Source organism: Molossus molossus, unplaced genomic scaffold (genome assembly GCF_014108415.1).
Source record: "Molossus molossus isolate mMolMol1 unplaced genomic scaffold, mMolMol1.p scaffold_m16_p_1, whole genome shotgun sequence".
NCBI classification, from domain to species: Eukaryota; Metazoa; Chordata; class Mammalia; order Chiroptera; family Molossidae; genus Molossus; species Molossus molossus.
This window is the reverse complement of record NW_023425344.1, coordinates 36,335,272-36,357,216: the sequence shown is the minus strand read 5'-3', so window position 1 is coordinate 36,357,216 and position 21,945 is coordinate 36,335,272. Positions and strand designations below refer to the sequence as shown.

At 42.3% G+C, this 21,945-nt stretch overlaps 1 pseudogene; it reads left to right on the top strand.

The window, feature by feature from the left end:
• The first annotated feature begins 19,031 nt into the window (after positions 1–19,031).
• LOC118620986 lies at positions 19,032–19,244 on the top strand (annotated as a pseudogene).
• Positions 19,245–21,945: the final 2,701 nt, after the last annotated feature.

Here is a 21,945-nt window from a genome sequence, read left to right as displayed (position 1 = left end):
TATAATTACTTCAAGATCTTTTATTGCAGGATCATAGTTTGCTTTGATTACACTTTGTGTCATATAGATTTAGTTTTTTTCTGTTCTTTCTAAATACTTTTATTTTTTTCTTGTCTTTGTCTTTGTTGCATTTTAAGCCTCATGCATAGTGTATATATTCCAGTTTTTTATATCCCATGTCTTCCTGATTTTTGTTTTACTCCGTCATTTTGCCAGATCACATCCTCAAGTATCTTCAAAGGGCGCGGGGAGGTAATCTTTCAGGATCCTTGCACACCTGACAATAACGTTACTATACTTTACTGATATTTTGGTAGTGTATAGGTTGTACTTTGAATATAACTTTCTTTCAGTTCATTGGAGAATTAACTCATTTGTCTTCTACTCCGTTTTTGTCAATGAGAAGTCCTTTGCCTCATTCTTGTTTCTTTGTAAGTGAACTCTTTTGTCTTTCTTGAAACATTGAAATTTTCTCTTCATCCTTAATGTTCTGAAATTTCGCCATGATGTGCCTGGATACTGTCACGTGGGAAATTGTCTAGATGCCTCGTAGCTCCATGTACACTTTTTGGCAGAGCTAGCATGAGCATACTTCTCCAGAGGTCACAAAAAAGAAAGACTCGCAGAGCAAATTAAAATGTTCAGAGCCCACAGTTCATTAAATCAGTTTAAAACATAGGGCCAGAAGGTAAGGGAAAGCGACTGGGGAGGCTCTGCTGGTCCCTGGGGGCAGAGTGCGCACGTGTCCTCGCTCTCTCTCTGCCACACCTGCCTTTGTCTTGCCCACTGATGGTAGGTTAGTAGGGTCAGCGTTAGATGCTCTCTGAGCAGGGGCTCAGCAATGGTAGCTGCCGTGGCCGATGGCACAGACTTGTTCTGGTGGAGAGGTGCAGGGCAATGTGCAGGCTGCGGCTGCAGCCGGCCGGCTGGCCTGCTCAGGGCCATGGGTTTTAGCATTGTTTCCTGAGCAGAGAACGCATGGAGCCAGAAAGGGCGTCAGCAATCGGTGGTTAAATCAGGCCTCTGAATACATGTGCTTCATGTCTGATATATATTCAGTGAATTCTGCGTATTTAGTGACTATTGTATTTCAATATATCATGAATATTTTGTATCCAGGTGCCTTATGTATACTAGCACCTAATGAATATTAATCATCTTTTTGTTCTTCCATCCCTTCTATGTTTAACACACACATTCTCCACTGCTACTTATAAGTACTTAAACTATGTGAGTTTCATCACTTTATTTGTTTTCTGTTCCCTTACAGCAGAGCTGAATATTTTGAAACAATATAACTGAACATTATGGTTAAGTCTTTTTTTTTACCTTGCTGAAATTTGATAGATGCTTTTATTTTAAAGACTCATGTGTTATTTTATAAATGTTCTTGTACTCTTTCTTTGATCATCCCTCTCCTCCATTTTTCCTAATTTTCTCATTCTAGAATCCAAATTAATCATTTCAATCTCTTACCTTTTTACAGCTATCTCTTTTTGCTTCGTAGTTTTGTTTCACAGTTTGAAAAAATTCTTCAGCTTTTTCTTTCAATTTGTCTATTGGCTGTAACCACAATTCAAAAATAGACTTTATTTTTTCAACAGTTTTAGATTTGCAGAAAAGTTGGAAAGACAGAGAGTTCCCATATACCTTGCACCCAGTTTCCCCGCTATTAAGATCTTACATGAGTAGGACACCTTGGTTACACTTAACGAACCAATATTAATACATTATTATTGACTAACATTCATAGTTTATTTAGATTTCCTTAGCTTTTACCTGATGTCCTTTTCCTGTCCTTGGGTCCCATCTAGGACACCACAGTGCATTTAACTGCCATGTCTCTTTTGGTTCCTTTCCCACTACCGGGATTTGTCTCATATTTTTCTCATGATAAAACTGGGGTTCAGGATTATTGGGAGGAAGACGGCAGAGGTAACATGTCATTTTCATCACGCCATCAAGGGCACATTCTAGCAACATGACTTATGACTGTTGATGTAGTGCTTGTCACGTTCCTCCCTCTGAACGTTCCTCTCCCTCGTCACGCTCTGTTCTTCCGAAGTCACTATGACAGTCCGCAGTGAAGGAGTGGCGAGTGACACACCCTCCCTGAGAATGGAGTATCCACATGACTTATCCGGAAATCTTCTGGGCAGGAGATTCGTTTCTTCTCCCCAGCAACCACATGGCTCATTTCCCGGATCCCATTCTTTTTCTCTGATGTCCCTTTCTCATGGCCCCCGCTCACGGACGCCTCATCTTCTCTAATATTCTGACCATGTGTTAGAGGTGTAGGCAGGAGGGGTCTCTGTAGTTCTCTGAATTTCTCTGTTTCCTTGGGAGTTTGCTTCTCTTAGTCTTTCTCTGACATTTCAGTTTCTTTTCATCTCTGGAGCTCCTCCGTTACTTCCTCATATTCAGAGGAAAGTTGATACACAGGAGGGCTCGAGCTCTGTTTACGGAGCAGAGCTTCTTGGCCGACAGGTTCACGCTAAGGTGAGAAGGTGAGCTGTTCATCACCCCCACCCCGGGGCCCCTCCGAACATCACAATGCAGAGAGATTTACCTGAGACACCAACAGTCCCAGGGCTATCCTGCTTATTCCCAGGTAGCTTAGGGGGCCTTTCTAAGAAGAAAACAATGCTCTTTCTGTTGGTTGGGGCTAATGCCTGGCTGCTGGTTGTTCTGAGCACAGAGCGGGGTGGGTGTCACTGGTGGCATTTTGTACCACAGAGCAACCACTAGACGATACTTTTATTTTCTACCCCACTGCATGTGGCGGGCATGAATTTTTTGCAAGCCCGCCACCTGCAGTTTCCAAGGCTCAGGTGTCCAGGACCCCGTCAGGCAGGCTGCTGGGGACACTCCAGCTGTGGGGCCTGCCTGGACCAGATGCTGTGTTGTCTCCTCTACTTCCATCAATACCCTTCCATCTGCTTCCCATCTCCTGGGGGCTTGCCAAGATCTCCCATGCTCTGAGGGCCCCTCCCGTCCTGGCTGTTATTCCCTAGCAATCATGGGAGGGAGAGGAGGTAAGCATTATGTTCAGTCTTTCACCTCGGACACCGCTTCATTTGTTTTAATTATAAAAACATGATGTGTTGATTACGGTAGGCTAAACTGCTGTAACAAATTGATCCTAAAGCATGTCTTATGTAATCAAAGTTGATTTCACGCTGGTATTATAGCCCAAGGTTTCTGGTGGCGTCTCTCCTTACTGCAGTGATTCAGGGACACAGGCTCCTCCTTTCTTGTGGTTTCGCCACCCCCGAGGGCTTCACTGGTATCTGCACTCAGCCAGAGAAGAGGAAAGAGAGTGTGGAGGAGGCATGCCTGCTTCTTTTGTTTTTCCTCTTTTCTAAAAAATTGAATTTATTGAAGTGACATTGGCTAGTAATATAATTTCAAGTGTACAATTAATTCTGAATACATCATCTGTATATTGCATTGTGTGCTTACCACCCAAAGTCTGGTCTCCCTCCACCACCATATACTTGACCCCCTTGACCGTTTACTATCTCCCCACACATCTCTTTTCTCTGGAAACACCATGCTGTTGTCTGTATGAGTTTCTTTGTTTTGCTTGTGTGTTGCTTTCAGTTTTAGATCCCACATGAGTGAAACCATGAGGTTCTTGTCCTTTTCCGTCTGACTTATTTTGCTTAGCATGCTATTCTCAAGGTTCATCCATGTTGTCATAAATGGCAGTATTTCATCTTTCCTTATGGCAGCGTAGTATTCCATTGTATATATGTACCATTTCTTTATCCACTTGTCCATCAAAGGACCCTTTGGTTGTCTCCATGTCTTGGCCACCATGAATAATGCTCAATGAACATATGGGTGCGTATATATTTTTTTAAAATCCTCATCCAAGGATATGTTTTTATTGTTTTGAGAGAGCGGGAGGAAGGGGAAGGAGAGTGAGAGAGAGAAACATTGATTGATTGCCTCCTGCCCTCGCCCTGACCAGGGATCAAACCTGCAACCTTTTGGTGTACGGGACAATGTTCAACGAACTGACCCACCCAGCCAGGGCGAGGTGCATATAGCTTTATGAATAAATGTTTTTAAATTTTTCAGGTAGATACCCAGAAGAGGAATCGCTGGGTCTTAGGGTAGCTCTATTTTGAATTTTTTGCAGCCCCTGCATTCTGTCTTTCACAGTGGCTGTACCGGTTTACCTTCCCACCAGGCTTGCCTGCTTCTTAAAGGCTTCAGGCCAACAGCACACACATCGCATCTGCTCACATTCCATTGGTGAGACTGATCCTATACCCAGTCAGATTCAAGGAGGCGGGACAAGACAGTCCTCGACCGGGCAGGCCCTTCTCAGTTTCACCTCTGTGATGATAAGAAGCACAGCTCTGGTGGCACACCTGGTCTCCTGGCCACATGTGTCCGGGGCCTGAGTGCAGGTGACAGGCAGCGACAGGAACTAGGCAGAATTACACTTTGCTCAGTGGTAATCTTTAGTCTATAACAGCTAAAGGGTGGGATACCTCACACCTGTGCATGCTTATTTAATAACATCTATGTGTCAGGTGTGCTGGGTGATTTCCGTACAACCCAGACAACACGTGTTCTCCCTGAGATACAACAAAAGCAGTTTCTTTGTATAAAATTTGGGTTCCCTGCAGGAAAGACATAGTACTTTGGGATCTTTTTAGAGGAATAATTTGGCATAAAATGATTGCTCACCTACTAGATGTTAGACATGATGCAAGATTTAGGAACTAATTTCCAGGAGTTCAGTTTTTTCTAAAAAGTAAAGAAACAATCACAGTACATGAGCTGAGTGCCACAGTGGGAGGCGGGGAGGGAGAGAATGTTCTCTGCCCGTAGGGCAGGGTGGGCTAGGAGGAGGGGTCAGAGAAGGTGTCACAAAGGAGGTGTCTAACATCTGAATAGGACCCTGAAGGATAGTTCAGGAATTGCCAGAGAGAAAGGGAAGGAGGAATAGCAGGCGCAGGGACAAACCGCACAGGTCAAGAGGCATGTGTTGCCTAGAGAGTGGTTGGCTGGTGCATGGGGCACCCCAGGAGGGCAAGGCTGGGCAGGGAAGGTGACAGTGAGGAAGAGAATGGAAACAATTGTTAGCCCATAATCCACTTCCTCTTGGAACTTGCCTCCCCCTTGTAGCCAATATATCCCAGAGCTACCTTCCTCACCTTCAACTTTCACTTCCTCAGTGAATGGAGCAGACGGCTCCCTCAAGACCAGACTTCTCCCGGGCACTACTGACATTTGGGGCCACATCCTCCTTTGTTGGGGAGGCCGTCCTATGCATTGGAGGATATTTAGCATCACCCCTGGCTCCACCCACTAGAGGCTGGTAGCATCTCGCAAATTGTAATTAGTGAAAATGTCTCCTTAGACATTGGCAAATGTCCCCTGGGAGGCAGGATAGACTGGTTGAGAACTACTGCCTTAGACAGATGTCACCTTATCATCCACTATAGATTTAAGCATTGTGTTTTGCATACAGTAAGGCAATGTGTAATTTGAGGACAGATATCTTTTGAGCCAAAGTTCCTTCTTCCATCACCCAACAGTCCTCGTGTGGCTCAGAGCAGTGTATGAGGAGCCGCGACATGTGACAGTTACGCTCCATTTGACATGGTGGCGGCCTTGACCACCCTGTCTCCCGCAGCTAACCTAGCGGGCATTCAGCTTCCATTGATTTTCGTAAATAGAAGCCACCTTTAAAAATAAACTGATTGAGGTCCAAGCAGATTAAAAATGATTTTTGGGAAGATGGCGGGCAGGACCGGAGGGAGGGTGAGTGTGAGAGAGTGAGCGAGTGTGAGAGAGTGTGAGTGGACGTGAAGGTGCATGACCACACCCGAGCAGGGCAGAGCCGCAGAGCAGAAGGTGCCTGTGCTGTGGACGGAGCAGCCGGCTACCGCGGTGAGCGGGCCTTCAGGGCGCTTCTCCCTGCACCACAGGGAGGTCCCATCATTTTGGAAGATCCTGGGTCTTCCCTGGGAGGAGGCAGTGGGAGCGGCTAGGGCCCAGCAACCTGAGCCACCAGTGCACCTGGCACCATCGGACCAGTGGACACCCTGTGTCAACACAGACCAGTGCACAGGAGTGGAGCTCCCAAGGTGCCGGTCGCGGAAGCTGCAGACAGCCCGGAGCCCAGCACCATCCCCCATAGTAGCAGCCTGATCAGAGTCGAGATATACCCCAGCAACAGAGGCTGGGGAGCAGACATCCATCCCCAGGCAACAGAAGCACAGACCTGCAGCTGAGACCCATCCCCAAAAACTACAGCAAAAGCTGAGCAGGAGTTGAGCCCCATGGGGCAGCAGCACTTCCCCAGCCACCAGCGGAGGGACCTGGGGCTCCACAGAGGCCTGTGCAGTCCAGTAGCTCTCAAGAGCAGTGGGAAGCCGGAGCCCAAGAGACACTGGTACGATCGAGCTGCTCGCCCGCAGGAACTGCAGGAGGCAGGGGCACCAGAGAGGCCTGTGCCACCCAGCAGGGACTGTGCGATCTAGTTACCCACAGGGCCTGTGGGGTGCTGAAGCACCAGAGAGGCCTGTGCAACCCAGCAGAGACTGTGCCATCCAGTTATCCACAGGACCTGCAGGGTGCAGGGGCACCGGAAAGGCCTGTACAACTCAGCTGCACACAAGATAGGCATAGAGGATGTGAAAATGGAGGCGGACTGAGTAGAACCTACGCAGACAATCCCCAGGACTAAATGGGAATTACAACTGAAATAAAGACAAATCCTCAGAAAAAAGCAACAGAAAAGCAGCAGGACGGGACCATATAACCAGGGACACTGGTAGGATCTGTGGAGGCATGAGAGGGTGGCGAGCTGGGGGGCCCACAGACAGCAGCAGTCTTAGCTGTGAGCAGCGCCCTTGGGGAATAAAGACCAAGCCTGCTCCAGAGCGCAGAGAGCCAGAACAGAGCGCTAAAATGGCCACAGCCACTCACCTGGGGGCTACAGCAGAGGTAGCTCCTTCCCAGAGCTGTAGGGAAAAGCAGCAGCCCCCCCCCCCAACTCGGATTCAGCCATTCCAAGGTGAGCCAAAAATTGCAAATTGAGTCTCATTAACAACCAGCATCTATCCCACCCTCTGGAAATCCTCTTATGCAGAACGCCAGAGCTACATTCCAAGACACTGAGTAACTGAGACTACTAGCCACCAGAAAAAAGGCAGAGGATAACCAAACCTTTCCTGGGCTTGCAAATCTACCCAGGAAAGTAAGACTTGACAGTGGTGTTTAATGTGGGCCCACCCAGGCTCATCCAAACCCAGTAGAGGGAGCCACAAACAGCAGAACACCAACACCCACAGTGAAAATTTAGCAGGCTCCAAAACCCACTGAGATAGACAAAATAGTGAAACAAAGAAACAAATCCCAAAAGAAAGAACAAGAGAACTCTATCGAAGATGAGATCAATGAAATGCAGCTAAGCAAATGATCAGAGGTAGATTTCAGAGCCATGATCTCGAGGAAGCTCAACAGCATGAGTAAGGATATCAGCACAATAAGTAAAGATATAGAAACATTGAAAACCAACCAAGTGGAAATGAAGAATGACATAGCAGATATTAAGAACACATTGGAAGGACTAACCAGCAGAGCAGAGGAAGTTGAGGACCGGATCAGTGAATTAGAAGACAGGGTAGAAAAAAATAAACCAATCAGAAAACCAAAAGGAAAAAACAATTGAAAAACAGGAAGACAGCTTAAGAGAACTGTGGGACAACTGGAAACATAATAACATTCGCATTATAGGAGTCCCCAAAGAAGAAGAAAAGGGCAAGGGTTAGAGAATATATTTGAAGAAATAGTGACAGAAAACTTTCCTAACTTGGTGAAGAAAGAAGGCATTCAAGTTCAAGAAGCACAGAAAGCCCCAAGTAAGAAGAACCCAAACAGCCCCACACCAAGACACATAGTAATTAAAATGCTTAAAATTAAAGACAAAGAGAGAATCCTAAAGGCAGCAAGAGATAAGCAACAGGTTACCTACAACGGAAATCCCATAAAGCTCTCAGCTGACTTCTCAACAGAAACACTACAGGCTAGAACAGAATGGCATGGAGTAATCTAGGTCATGAAAAACAAGGATCTGAATCTAAGACTACTCTATCCAGCAAGGCCATCATTCAAAATAGAAGGTCAAATAAAGAGCTTTCCAGACAAAAAAGGCTAAGGGAATACATTAGCACCATACCAGCACTGCAAGATATGCTAAAAGGACTGCTGTAATTAGTAGAAGAAATAAGAAGAAAAATATAACCACACTAAACAAAAATGGCAAGTACATATCAATAATCACCTTAAATGTGAATGGTTTGAATGCTCCAATAAAAAGACTCAGAGTAGCTGACTGGATAAGAAAGCATGACACATCTATATGTTGTTTACAAGAGACCCACCCCACAACAAAAGACTCACATAAGTTGAAAGTGAAGGGATGGGAAAAAAATCTTTCAAGCAATCGGAAATCAAAAAAAGAAAGCTGGGGGAGCAATTCTCATATCTGATAAAATAGATTTCAAAATGAAGGCCATAACTAGAGACAAAGAAGGTCACTTTATAATATTGAAAGGATCTATCCAACAGGAAGATACAATCTTGGTAAACATATATGCACCCAATATAGGAGCACCAACATATATTAAAAATCTTTTGGAGAACTTCAAAGGAGAAATCAATAGCAATACAATCATAGCAGGGGACTTCAATACTCCGCTGACATTGATGGATAGATCTTCTAGACAAAAAAATTAACAAGGTAACACAGACCCTAAATGAAGTGCTAGATCAAATGAATTTCATAGATATCTACAGAGAATTACACCCAAAACGGCAGAATTCACATTCTTCTCAAGTGCACATGGGACATTCTCAAAGATAAACCACATGTTAGGGCACAAACTAAGTCTCTACAAGTGCAAGAAGATTGAAATCATATCAAGCATCTTCTCAGATCACAATGGCATGCAACTAGAAATCAATTGCAACAAGAACATGCAAAGACATTTGAAAACATGGAGGCTAAATAGCATGTTATTGAACAATGAATGAGTTACCATGAAGATCAAGAAAGAAATTAAAAACTTCCTGGACCAATGAAAATGAACTCACAACACCACAAAATCTATGGGATGAAGCAAAAGCAGTTCTGAGAGGGAAGTTCATAGCACTACAGGCCTACCTCAAGAAGCAAAAAAAATTTCTAACAGGTATCTAACCTCACAACTTAAAGAACTAGAGAGCAAACAAAAAGAAAACCCTAGAGCAAGTAGAAGGAAGGAAATAGTAAAGATCAGAGCAGAAATAAATGACATAGAGACCAAAAGAACAATTCAAAGGATCAATGAAACAAAGAGCTGGTTCTTTGAAAACATTAACAAGATTGATAGACCCTTAGCTAGACTCACCAAGAAACAGAGAGAACCCAAATACACAAAATCAGAAATGAAAGAGGAGAAATAATAACTGACACTGCAGAAATACAAAGGATCGTTAACAAATATTATGAACAATTATATGGCAACAAATTTGACAATCTAAGCAAAATGGACAAATTTCTAGAAACACATAGTCTCCCAAAACTGAACCAGGAAGAGATAGAAAACTTGAACAGGCCAATAACAAGAAAAGAAATTGAAGATGTAATCAAGCAAACAAAAGCCCAGGCCCAGACGGCTTCACAGGGGAGTTTTACCGAACATTCAAAAAGGAACTAACACTCATTCTCCTCAAACTATTTCAGAAAATTGAAGAAGGAAGACTTCCAAACTCATTTTATGAGGCCAGCATAATCCTAATTCCAAAACCAGAAAAAGACACTACAAAGAAAGAAAACTACAGGCCAATATCCCTGATGAATATAGATGCCAAAATCGTGAACAAAATACTAGCAAATCGAATCCAGCAATACATCAAAAAAAATTATTCACCATGACCAAGTGGGATTCATCCCAGGGATGCAAGGCTGGTACAATATTCACAAATCAATAAATGTGATACACCACATAAACAAAATGAAAGATAAGAATCATATGATCATATCAATAGACTCTAAAAAAAAAAAACATTCGACAAAATCTAGCACCCATTTCTGATAAAAACGCTCAGCAATCTGGGAATAGAGGGATATATCTCGACATAATAAAGGCCATATATGAAAGACCTACAGCCAACATCATACTCAATGGGCAAAAATTAAAAGCATTTCCCTTAAGAACAGGAACAAGACAAGGATGCCCACTTTTGCCATTCTTATTTAACATAGTACTGGAAGTCTTAGCCACAAAAATCAGACAGAAAAAAAATAAATAAAAGGGATCCAAATTGGAAAGGAGGAAGTGAAACTGTCATTATTCGCAGATGACATGATACTATATGCAGAAAACCCCAAAGACTCCATCAAAAATCTACTAGACTTAATAAATGAATTTGGCAAAGTAGCAGGATACAAAATTAACGTCAAGAAATCGACAGCATCCATATACACCAATGATGAACTCACAGAAAGAGAAACTAAAAAAACAATCCCATTTACCATTGCGGCAAAAAATTAAGATACCTAGGAATAAACTTAACCAAAGAAATAAAAGACCTATTCACAGAAAACTACAGGTCATTGAAAAAAGAAATAGAGGAAGATATAAAAAAGTGGAAGCACGTACCTTATTCATGGATTGGAAGAATTAACATTATTAAAATGTCCGTACTACCCAAAGCAATCTATAGATTCAATGCAATCCCCATCAAAATACCAATGTCATACTACACAGAACTAGAACAAATACTTCAACAGTTCACATGGAACCAAGACCTCTACTAGCCACAACAATCTTGAAAAAGAAGAACAAAGTTGGAGGGATCACATTACCAGATTTCAGGTTATACTACAAAGCTACTGTAACCAAAACACCCTGGTACTGGCACAAGAACAGGCATGTAGACCAGTGGAACAGAACAGAGAACCCAGAAATGGACCCAAGGCAATATGCTCAATTAATATTTGACAAAGGTGGCAAGAGCATAAGTGGAGTAAAGACAGCCTCTTTAATAAATGATGTTGGGAAAATTGGACAGCTACATGCAAAAAAATGAAACTAGACCATCAACTTACACCATAAACAAGAATAAACTCAAAATGGATAAAAGACTTAAATGTGACCCATGAATCTATAAAAATCCTAGAAGAAACTGTAGGCAACAAAATTTCAGACATCATACACAGCAGAATTTTCGCTGATACATCCCCTAAGGCAACAGAAACAAAGGAGAAAATGAACACATGGGACTACATCAAACTCAAAAGCTTCTGCGCAGCAAAAGATACAATCATCAAAATGGAAAGGCAACCCACTGTATGGGAGAGCATCATTGCCAATGATATATCAGATAAGGGGTTAATTTCCAATATACATAGAGTGCTCATACAACTCCACAGAAGGAAGACAAAAAAAAAAAAAAAAACAATTAAAAAATGGGCAGAGGAGCTAAAGAGACAGCTCTTCAAACAGGACATACAAATGGCCAAGAGACATATGAAGAAATGCTCAACATCACTGATCAGCAGAGAGATGCAAATTAAAACAGCACTGAGCTATCACCTCACACCTGTCAGAATGGCCGCCATCAACAAATCATCAAACAACAAGTGTTGGCGAGGGTGTGGAGAAAAGGGGACTCTAGTGCAATGCTGGTGGGAATGCAGACTGGTGCAGCCACTGTGGAAAACACTACGGTGTTGCCTCAAAAGTTAAAAATTGAACTGCCATTTGACCCAGTGATCCCTCTTCTAGGAATATACCCTAAGAAGCCTGAAACACCAATCAGAAAGAATATATGTACCCCCATGTTTTTAGCAGCACTATTTACAATAGCTAAGATCTGGAAACAGCCGAAATGTCCATCAGTAGACAAATGGATAACAAAGCAGTGATACATATACACAATGGAGTACTATGCAGCTGTAAGAAAGATCTCTTATCCTTTGAGACGACATGGAGAGACCTGGAAAGTATTATCCTAAGTGAAACAAGCCAAACAGAGAAAGACAAGTATCATATGAAGTAACTTATTTGTGGAATATAATGAACATAACAGTCTGAGGAATGGGGTAGTCCCAGAGACGTGGAAGTGGGGTACAGATTGACAATCCCCAGAAGAGGGTGTGGTGGGAGAGAGATAAACCACAGAACTTATATGCATGTGTGCATGAACAGTGGACATGGACAACAAAGCTGGGGACAGGACGGGGAGGGAGGGAGGGGAAGGAGAGAATCAGTGGGGGGAAAAGGAGAATCATCTGTAACAGAAATAAATAAATTTAAAAAAATTATTTTTGAATGCTCTTTCTTTCTTCTCCTCCCCCCTCCTCTTTCTTTCTTTCTTTCTTTCTTTCTTTCTTTCTTTCTTTCTTTCTTTCTTTCTTTCTTTCTTTCTAATCAGAACTATCTCTTTCATTTTTTATGATCAAACCTCTAAAAAAATAATGCTTCATTCACTTGCAGACACCCTTGCAGTCCATCTGGGGAAAATATCAGTCAGGCTCCTCCTACATTTTTTCAACTAACTTTTGACTTTGCTGCCTACACATCTGGCACCTAAAACATACGGATCATTCTTTAATCAACAGCCCGGAATAGCGTCACTGTGAGCACCTGTCAGAGAATTCATCCAAGGCCTGATTGCAGTTCAGCATTTGCCAGGAGCGATGGAGACAGCTGATTTTCAGAGAGAGAGAGAGAGAGTCTAAATGGCATATGAACTCCCTATACCTCCCAGTTCTCTGACTTCTCTTCCTGCTTATTAGAAAAACATCAGGTCTGGGCTCTATTATTCAAGCTTTTCACAGAAGGGCTTTTGACTGGGGGAAAAGTTGTAATTTTGTTTTTTTTCGGATAGAGAGAAATATAAGAAATACCCATCTGTGGGGAAATCTGTCTTTTGCAAAATCATAATTAGAGTTGCTGCCAATTATAATCCTGTTTCCTGAGCGTGAACTGAGTTCTGGCTCTGGCAGCGAGGCAGGCAAAGCCAGGATGTGCCTGCAGACAGAACGTGGGCAGGTGCCCAGGCCGGGGCCAGGACTGCCCAGAGGGAAGGTCCTGGACCATGAGGGTGTCCGTGACACTGTGTGCAAAAGAAAAAAGCATGTGCTTGGGGCCTGGGGTGGGGTGTGGGACTCTTTCACGCCTTCAGAATTAGTCCTTTGAACACAAGCCAGTCCTCAGGTGAACCCTCGTGGGGAGAGAAAGACACTTTTAGTCTAAGGGAGATGGGGGACCTGGGACATTTAATTTCAAATGAGAGACTGAATATATAAATAAACAATGTCAAAGCAGATTTTAAAATAGAAATCTGACCCACAACCTGCAGCGACCTGCCCAGAAAACCAACTAAATATGTAGAATAACAAGCCCAGGAAGCCAGCCTGCTGTAAGTCAGACTTGTAACAAGTCAGATGGTTATCTATGGTGACAGTCCAAGAAGCCAAACAATAACTTCTGTAATGATCGGCCCAAAATGGCCAGGGCTTGATTAATAACTGACAGCTTCCCTAATTTTTGTCCCCCTCCCCCCTTTCAAATTAGGACCAATCAGAGAAACCTGAATGTGCACCCCTGACCAATCACATAGGATGCCCCACTTCCAGCCAGCCCGCCTGCAGCCTTGAATCAGGGACCCCTGGAGCCTTCCTGTTTCCCACCCCCCTGCCTGCTCCTAGCCTCTGCCGAAGTAAATGACGGTGCGCACTCCCTTTTCATCACAAGCTCTGAATAAATAGCCTTTGCTTGTTCTCATTTGGTCTTCATTTATTTCCACAGAATGTTGAAAGTCATGTAACCTAATTTTGAAAAAAGGAATCAAGTGTGATAAAGAATACTCCGGAGGGGCAGAGATGGAGCACGGTCCCAGCGTTCTGGGCCTTGCACCCCGCTCATTCTGTCGGGAATGTTTCTGTCCCTTCTCTTCCTCCAGGAGAAATCCCACCCATTCTCCTGGGCCCAGCAGGAGAGCCCCTGTTTCTGAGGTGCCTTCCCTGCCTATCACCGGCAAAAATCCAGGGATGCTCTTCTTCCTTCATGTTAGAGGGACAACGTCCGTCCAACACACACTGTAAACAGGAAGGAAAGGAATATTTTCTGAGCACTACTTATTGCCTGGGTGTTTCTTCATGTGGTATCTCACGAAGTCCTGCCTTAACTTTGTGAGGTGAGAATTCCTCCCTCCCCTTCACAGAGGATGAATGCAAGGCCATAACTCACTGCAGAACATTGGAAATGGGTCTGTCTTTCCCACTTAGATTTTGAGCTCTTTGATAAGATGATTTCTCATGCATTTTAATTCTTTATGCAAGGCAAAGGCTGGACACATGAAAGATGTTTCATAAAGGCATGGTAAGTGGATGAAAGAATGAGTGAATGGATTCCCATAGGGCAGGAAAAATGAATTTATTTACAAGCTTAGCCTGGCTTAAAGGACTAATTATTCAAAAGCATGGGCCATATGATTCCTATGGTAAAGGCGTATAAGTTAAACTTTTTTTTCCCACCCAGACCCAGTTTCTCTGGACAGGAAATCAATCATTGTAAAATTCCGGTGGAGGCTGCAAGTGATTCTAGCTCTGGCTAGGTGGGTTTGGGGGCTTTGATGTCTGTGAGTCGCATACTGAAGATTTACCAGGCCACAGTGGCTTCCTCCCTCAGCGAGAAGACAAATGTCAGCAGGTGAGCTACAACCGGTTCCTAAGCTACAGAACAGGAATTTTCTCTTGTAGGCAGCGTATCATTTCGCTCTGCCTTAGGGAGTCCACGTCTTCGGTGCCTTTGGTTTACTTAATTGTTTTAAAGATTTTTGTAAGTTGTCATAGCAACAGCATCAACAAATATTTGAGAAGACGAATTCTATTTCCAGCACCTTCAAGTAATGCTTCATTTTGCCCATTATCTATCCACCCATGCTCATCCACACACAAGCATTTCATACATTTGCAACCACAAATCAATGTCTATTTTCTATTCTGCCATTTCGCCTAACGGTACATCAAAAACATTTTCTGTTTCCAAAGGCTTCGTATTTAAATCTTTCAATCTTTGTACAGTATTGTACAAATTATTAAACTATGCCCATAGAATGTACAATTAGTTCATAACTCATATTTTTACTAACTTCTTGCATATCCATTTTTCCTTAAGATTAATATTTCCTTAAGATAAATTTTTAGGAATAGAATTTCCGACGTCTTGTGGCTTCTGGTAAATAACCTCTTGCTGGTTTGCAGAAGCATCTCTGCTAATTTGGAGAGCTAGATCATAGCTCTAGCAGGAGGCCTTACAAGAACCCCTGCAGACTTACCCTTAGGATGGGACGCTGGACAATTGAGGATGCAACATCTCCTTAAAAGAATTAAAAGGCATTTATTAGCAGGAGCCACATGGGTGGGTGACATGTGTGGGGAAAATTAACACCAAGGCTGCCTTGATTCGAATTTTCTGAAGCAAATTCAGAAAATGGATATAGGAACTCTCATATTGGTGATAGAGTGTTTTCTTTTTCCTCTCCTGAGTTTTTTATCTCATGCATCTAAGTGTGCCTACAAGACCAGAGACTGGTATTTAATACACACGCTGGAATTCTTACATGAGCATTTCACAGATCAGGAAACTGAGGCTTGAGAGCATAAGAGAAGTGCTCTACTGAAGAGCAGGGTAGTGGCTGGTGTTAAAATCCGGGTCTATTTAAATACTTGTCAAAGGGTGAGGTGAGTAAATCCCCTACAGGGGGCGCTGGGTAGTGGGAGAGTTTCCTGAAACAAAGGCAGCAAGCAGTTCAGGTCTGGTGGGATGGGAAGGCCAGGGATTCAGAGCCCAGCACTCAGCAGGGATACTTGGGTCATGTTCTGTTATTCTCACCTACTCCCCACCAATGGGCTGAGCTCTTCTGGTGAGCCCAAACCATAGAAATACTTTCCAGGTGACGCTTAGTCTCCACCACGATGTCTCGGCCTTTGTTGGAATCACACCATTTCCTCCTGAAAGTCCATGGAAGGTTGTTGTGGGATCTTAACTCTTCTTGCCTTGCCCTTGGGCACAAGGCATGGTTTGCTCAGCCACTAATCCACTGCCCTCTCCTTGTAGCCCTGTCTCATGTCAGGCCCCAGCTTCCTCCTCCCCGTCTGCCTCTCTTGCAGCTGGGAGGCATCATGGTTTTCTTCCAAGGCATAGCAGAGTGCCAAGTCCGGATGCGCTTGCCTACCTGGTTGGGCACAGAGGATGCTGTTTTAACATTAGACTCGCATCTGTCATTCAGGCAGGATTTAGTCTGGCCGGGCAGCAAAGGCATGAGCCCACACCTGAGGGGACCAGCCCTTCCACAGGCGATGGGCTTGGCTGTCTGTATAAACACTGATAAACTTCAGCCGCAAGCACTGGCCCTCAGTAACGGAGACCCCACTGCTTCCATAACTGTTAATCAAGTGGAAATCACTGGAGTGAAGACCGCGCTAGGAATGTTGAGAACCATTCATTCTCTTCAAGCCTCTTTGAAGGGGTATTACGCTCAGAGCCAGCCTTTCCACAAAGCATTATATTTAATCTTTTTTACCACTTTGATCTTTTTCTCTGAAAAGTCTTCCCATTATTCCAAATTCCATTTTGCCTTTTCTATATCTCCTTTACAAAATTTTCTTTAACAGATAAAAAGGCCATTAAAGGCTGTGCAGCCCCAACCGGCTTTGAGTAAGAAGCGGCGGGCGGGCCCGCACGTGCTACGCTGGGCGGCCAGGGCTCCGCCGTGGGCTCGCTGGAGGCGCGCCTGGCTCCCAGAGAAAAATGGTCAACTGCGGCCCTGCAATTTATCAGAATGACGTTTCTTATTCTAAAGATAGTCCGGATATAATAAAAGATCTAGCATTCATGTCATCAGCGTCCCAGAAAAAGAGAAAAAAGAGGGCTGGTCTGAAAAGTGCTGGAAGTCCTCTGATGGAGAAGCGGGCGGGAGAACAGGTCTGCAGCGACTCTAAGTGCAAGCGGAGGAAACACCACAGTGATCACACTAGACGGGGGGGAGGGGTGGTGAGAGAGGGACGTTTTCTACATTTTATTCTGACAGGTAACATGGCACCATCATAGTTTGTGTTGTTATGGATATATGAAATAGTACTTAGAGCTACCACTGAAGGCCTTTTCTTAAGATACACTCAAAAATACTGTAAATAAATCAAAATGGAATGCTACAAAACGTTCAAGTAATTCACAGAGAAGGAAAAAGGAAGGAGAGACACAGAGACAGAGATAACAAAACAAAAATGAAAATGGCATCTTTATGCACTAAGGTCAAAATGACATTAAATAGAAACCATCAGAATACACCATTTAAGAGGCAGAGATTGGCAGCGTGGATTAGATCACAGTACTCTGCATGCTGGCTGTAAGAAATTTGCTTCAAATATGATGCTATAGGCCAGTGGAAAGCAAAAGGATGGAAAGATCACATCGTGAAAACATTAATCAGAGGAAAGTGGGAGAGAATACTTTAATGTTAGATAAAGTAGACTTCAGAGCAAAGAAAATTACCAGAGACGTGGAGGAACGTATATAATGATAAAAGGGCCAACTCACCAAAAATACATAGTAACCCTAAATGTGTATGCAGCAGAAGTACCAAATATGTAAAGCAAAACTGATGAGCTAACACAAGAAATGGACAAATTCACAATCATGGTGACTTCAATGCCCTCTCTAAAAAGCTGACAGAATAGAATAAATTCAGCAAAGATATAAAACTCAACAACACAACCATTCAACATGATCTAATTGAGAATTATAGAACACTTCACCCAACAACAGCAGAATGTCCATTCTTTTCAATTGCCCATAGAATTTGTACCAAGCTTCTGGGCCATAAAACAAACCCCAAAAAGTTTAAAGAATTGAAATCATACAGAATGTGTCTCTGATCACAAAGGATTCAAACTAATGCCAATTAAAAATAAAAAAAGATAACAGGGAAATCTCCAAACATCTGGGAACAACACTCTTCTAAATAATCCAGGAGTCAAAGAGGAAGTCTCAAGAGAATTAAATATATGTGTGTGTGTGTGTGTGTGTATCTCTATCCAAACAAAAATGAAAATACTATATATCAAAATTTCAATTATGAAAGATAAATAAGTTCTGGAGATCTGTCTAACAGGCAGACATGTGACTATAGTTAACAATACTGTGTTGTTACATAAAATTTATTAAGAGGACAGAGCTTATTGGTTATCAGAACAACAACAAAAGAACCAAGAATAGAAAATGGTAATGATGTGGGGTGAGACAGATATGCTAAGTAGCTTGATTGTGGTGATTATTTCACACAATCACCAACACATCAAGTTGTACTCCTTAGATAAATACAATCTTTATTTGTCAATTATACCTCAATAAAACTGGGGGGGGGGGTTGTGGGACAGGGTTGAGCAGTGCTCAGAGGGAAATTATAACACTAAATGAACACATTAGAAAAGAAGAAAAGGGTCAAATAATTAACATAAGCTACCATTTCAAGATCCTGGGAAAAGGAGAGCAAACTAAACCCACAGAAAGTAGAGGGAAGGAAATAATAAAGATAAGAGTGGAAATCAATGGCATTGGAAAACAATAGAGAAAATCAACAAGAAAGCTGAATCTTAGAGAAGATTAATAAAATGGACAAATCTTTATAAAGACTAACAACAACAACAAAGACAGAAGACACAAATTGGCAACATCAGAAGTGACACAGAGACTATCAGTACAGGCTGTGCAGACGCCAAGAGGATACACAGGGAGTGCTCTGGGCATCACCACACACAGGAATCTGATGTATGTTGCTAACAAATTTGACGTCATGTTGACATTAAGTTGATAAACTTAGATGAAACAGGCCAAATTCTTTAAAAATACAAACCACCATATTCACCCAATATAAAAATAGATTATTTGAATAGCTCTATAACTATTAAGGAAATGTAATTTGTAATTTTAAAATTCCCCCAAAAGATTGCTTGTGGGCCTTTTGGCTAAGATCAAGTGTAGTATCTGTTCTTATCAGTTTAAAATTCCCCCAAAAGAAATATCCAGGCACAAATAGTTTCACTGGAGGATTCTACCAACCATTTAAAGAAAAATTAACACCAAATTCTCAACAATCTCCTCCAGCAAACAGAAGAGGAATATTTTCTGATTCATTTTATGAAGCTAGTATTACCCTGATACCAAAACCCAACAAATATAAGACATAAAAAGAAAACATGAACCAGTATTTCTCATTAATATAGAGATCCAAAGAATTCTTAACAAAATATTAGGAAATAAAATTTATAGAACATAGAATATGGACACTAAAATTCAAAATACAATACCATCTATAATTAGAGAGAGAGAGAGAGAGAGAGAGAGAGAAAGGGAGAAATAGGTATAAATCAAACAAAACACGTACAGGATTGTGTGCTGAAAACTATAGAATGCTGATGAAAGAAACCAAAGACAATCTAAATAAATGGAGAGATGTACCATGTTCATAGATTGTAAGACTCAAATGTGTCAATTCTCCCCAATTGATGTACAGATTTAATGCAATTCTTTTCAAAATGCCAGTAAGAGTTTTTGTAGATATAGCAGCATTATTCTAAAATCTATATGGAAAAGCAAAAAATCTACAATAGCAAAAACCATTTTAAAAAGTATTTTTTATTGATTTTTTGAGAGACAGGAAGAGAGAGGGAGAGAGAGAATGAAACATCGATGTGAGAGCAAAACATCTATCGGCTGCCTCCTGCACATCCTACCAGGGATCAAGTCTGCAACCCAGGTATGTGTCTGGACTAGGAATTGAACTTGCAAACTTTTGGTGCATGGGACGACACTCAACCAAGCCACAAGGGGCTAGGGCATTAAAACCATTTTTGGCCCTGGTTGGTTTGGCTCAGCGGTTAGAGTATTGGCCTGCAGACCAGAGACCCGGGTTTGATTCCAGCCAAGGGCACGTACCTCGGTTGCGCTTCGTCCCCGGCCCCAGTTGGGATTATGCGGGTGGGTGGCAACGAGATGTGTCTCTTTCACATTGATGTCTCTCTTTCTCCCTCCCACCATGTCTGAAGATAAATGTAAAAATATCCTCGGGTGAGGATTAAAATAAATAAACAAATAAATAAATTAATTAATTAATTAAATAAAACCATTTTTGAAAAATAAGAACAAAGTGGGAGAAATCAGTTCACTTGATTTCATGATTACATAAACTACAGTTTTCAAGACTGTGTGGTAATGCTGGAGGGATAGACACACAGATCAATTGGACAGAATAGAGAGCCCAGAAATAGAGCCCCCGAAACATGCCCAACTGATTTTTTTTAACAAAGGTGTGAGAATAATTAAATGAAGGAAAGATAGCCTTCTCAGCAAGTGGTGCTTGGACAATTGGATATCTATAGGCAAAGAAAGAACCATACTGTGCTGGTAGGAATGTAGAATGGTACAGCCACTCTAGAAAACAGTTTGACGGTTTCTTAAAAAAAAACTAAAACACACAACTACCATTCCACCCCGCAATTACACTCTTGGCAGTTTATCCCAGAGAAATGAGTACTTATGTTTACTTGGAAACCCATACACAAAAATTTATAGCAGCCTCATTTGTATTAGCCTCAAACTGAAAACAACCACATGTCCTTCAGTGATTGAACTGTGATCCATCCATACTGACTACTGCTCAGCAATCAAACAGGAAGGAACTGCTGATACATGTAACAGTCTGGCTCAGTCTCCAGAGAACTATGCTGAGTGAAAAATCAAATTTAATGGTTACATATTATAACTTCAGTTACATAACATTCTTGAAATGAAAAAATTAGAAAATGGACAACAGATTAATGGTTGTCAGGGTTTAAGGAGGGTGTGGGGGCAAGAAGAAAGTGGATGTGGTTATAACAGGGCAACAGGAGAGATCCTCTGGTGATGGGAATGGTCCGTATTTTGTCTCTAACCATGTCAATATTGTGGTTGTGATATTGTACTACAGTTTTGTAAGATGTTATCATAGTAAGAAACAGGGTAATAGGTACATTGGATCCCTTTTGTATTATTTTTTACAACTGCATGCAAATCTGAATTATCTCAAAATAATAGGTTTAATTTTAAAAATCTAGTAATGAGAGGCTTCAAAAAATATGAATCGGGAAAGATTGATTGAGCACTTACTATGGCAAGGGACCATTTTAGGAGCTAAGGATACATCAGGAATGATAGAGGCAAAGTCCCTGCCCTCATGGGGCTTATAGTCTAATGTGGGAGAGAGAATGAACAAAGAAATAAATTCATAATGTCTGTGTTGGTAAGTGCTATCACTGACAACAAAGCACTCTAAGGAGATGGTGACTGGGGGGAAGGGTGGGAGGTAAGGTGATCCACATAGGCCTCCCAGGTGAAGATGGCATCTGCACAGAGATTTAAGACACTTTGGTTTGGGACATGATGCCACATGGGTATCGTATCCGGGTACAGATGTCCAGAAGGTGGAATAAAGACATTGATTTTGCAATCATTTTCATGAGGATAAATATATAGTCATCATGAGAATAAATGAGATAGCTAAGAGAGAGAGAGAGAGAAAGAGAGAGAGAGAGAGAAAGAGAGAGAGAGAGAGAGGACAGAAAGAACCAAGGACACAGTCTTCGTGAGTCAGCGGGAACCTCCTGTCATCACTAATCAACACTGAGGCTGAATCTCAGTAGGAGATACCCCTGTAAATATATCTCACCTGGGAGGAGACACACCCCAACTCCTAAATTAGGATCACTATATCAGATGCCAAGCAGAAATCTGGTAAGCAAAGCTTCTAAGAGGGAAGTTTAGGGACAAAGGAGTTGGGGAGATGCCTGGACATTCGGGAGGTGTGGCCCAGTCCCCTGGGGCT